This window comes from Anopheles moucheti, assembly GCF_943734755.1.
Source record: "Anopheles moucheti chromosome X unlocalized genomic scaffold, idAnoMoucSN_F20_07 X_unloc_4, whole genome shotgun sequence".
NCBI lineage: Eukaryota > Metazoa > Arthropoda > Insecta > Diptera > Culicidae > Anopheles > Anopheles moucheti.
The window spans coordinates 480,001-482,500 of record NW_026453548.1 but is presented as its reverse complement, the minus strand read 5'-3'; positions in this window follow the sequence as shown (position 1 = coordinate 482,500).

Genomic DNA, 2,500 nt, shown 5'->3' with positions numbered 1-2,500 from the left:
GTTATCCCTGTGTTCATGGTTTTCGTGTGCTTCCATAGGTTTGGTCCGTGTTTTTGAGTACTCTTGTCCATGATTTTCGTGTGCTTCTAGAGGTTTGGTCCGATTTTCAGTACTCTTGTCCATGCTTTCACATGCTCTGATAGGTAGGTTCGTTCTCAGTTATCCCTGTGTTCATGGTTTTCGTGTGCTTCCATAGGTTTGGTCCGTGTTTTTGAGTACTCTTGTCCATGATTCTCGTGTGCTTCTAGAGGTTTGGTCCGATTTTCAGTACTCTTGTCCATGACTTTCACATGCTCTGATAGGTAGGTTCGTTCTCAGTTATCCCTGTGTTCATGGTTTTCGTGTGCTTCGATAGGTTTGGTCCGTGTTTTTGAGTACTCTTGTCCATGATTTTCGTGTGCTTCTAGAGGTTTGGTCCGATTTTCAGTACTCTTGTCCATGACTTTCGTTTGCTTCGATTCGTTCACTCTATTACTCTTGTCTGTGGTTTTCGTTTGCTTCGATTCGTTCACTCTTATTACTCTTGTCTTTGGTTTTCGTTTGCTTCGATTCGTTCACTCCATTACTCTTGTCTGTGGTTTTCGTTTGCTTCGATTCGTTCAGTCCATTACCCTTGTTTGCGGTTTTCGTTTGCTTCGATTCGTTCAGTCCATTACTCTTGTATGTGATTTTCGTTTGCTTCGAGTCGTTCAGTCCATTACCCTTGTCTATGATTTTCGTTTGCTTCGAGTCGTTCAGTCCAATACTTACCTTTGTCTATGATTTTCGCTCTAGCCCAGTCGCCCTGCGCTCTGGAAATCACATTCCAACTCTATCACCGATAGTGCTCACACCTTGGAAACCACATTTCACCCGGGGAACCTTAGGGTGGATTTTGAGCCTTTCGGGATTGCGAAACCATCATTTAACACTCTAAACTTAATTTCCGCAATCCCAGACGCACTTTCCATATGGTCTCCAAAAATGCGTGTGAGCTGACCTGGTCCCTTATAATAGGCAATGAACACGATTTTGGCAAAATATTTTTTTCAAAATTTTTTGACTCACCGGGTAAAATCGAATTTACTTGGGAAAAATGTTCTAGCAGGGGCCCTCCCATACAAATTTTTTTCTTCTCAAAAATGATTTTCGTTTCACTTTTCATACTCAGGGGAGTCTAAAATTGATGTTTTGAGTCACCATGAAAAAATTTTTTTTTTTGACCCGAGCTTGGGTCGCGACCCAAAAATCGACTCACTTGGGAAAAATGTTCTAGCAAAGGCCCTCCCATACAAAATTTTTTTCTTCTCAAAAATGATTTTCGTTTCACTTTTCATACTCAGGGGAGTCTAAAATTGATGTTTTGAGTCACCGAGAAAAAAAAATTTTTTTGACCCGAGCTTGTGTCGGCGACCCAAAATCGACGCACTTGGGAAATATGTTCTAGCAGGGGCCCTCCCATACAAAAATTTTTTCTTCTCAAAAATGATTTTCGTTTCACTTTTCATATTCAGGGGAGTCTAAAATTGATGTTTTGAGTCACCATGAAAAAATTTTTTTTTTTGACCCGAGCTTGGGTCGCGACCCAAAAATCGACTCACTTGGGAAAAATGTTCTAGCAAAGGCCCTCCCATACAAAATTTTTTTCTTCTCAAAAATGATTTTCGTTTCACTTTTCATACTCAGGGGAGTCTAAAATTGATGTTTTGAGTCACCGAGAAAAAAAAATTTTTTTGACCCGAGCTTGTGTCGGCGACCCAAAATCGACGCACTTGGGAAATATGTTCTAGCAGGGGCCCTCCCATACAAAAATTTTTTCTTCTCAAAAATGATTTTCGTTTCACTTTTCATATTCAGGGGAGTCTAAAATTGATGTTTTGAGTCACCGAGAAAAAAAAATTTTTTTGACCCGAGCTTGTGTCGGCGACCCAAAATCGACGCACTTGGGAAATATGTTCTAGCAGGGGCCCTCCCATACAAAAATTTTTTCTTCTCAAAAATGATTTTCGTTTCACTTTTCATACTCAGGGGAGTCTAAAATTGATGTTTTGAGTCACCGAGAAAAAAAAATTTTTTTGACCCGAGCTTGTGTCGGCGACCCAAAATCGACGCACTTGGGAAATATGTTCTAGCAGGGGCCCTCCCATACAAAAATTTTTTCTTCTCAAAAATGATTTTCGTTTCACTTTTCATATTCAGGGGAGTCTAAAATTGATGTTTTGAGTCACCGAGAAAAAAAAATTTTTTTGACCCGAGCTTGTGTCGGCGACCCAAAATCGACGCACTTGGGAAATATGTTCTAGCAGGGGCCCTCCCATACAAAAATTTTTTCTTCTCAAAAATGATTTTCGTTTCACTTTTCATACTCAGGGGAGTCTAAAATTGATGTTTTGAGTCACCGAGAAAAAAAAATTTTTTTGACCCGAGCTTGTGTCGGCGACCCAAAATCGACGCACTTGGGAAAAATGTTCTAGCAGGGGCCCTCCCATACAAAAATTTTTTTTTGACTCACCGGGTAAAA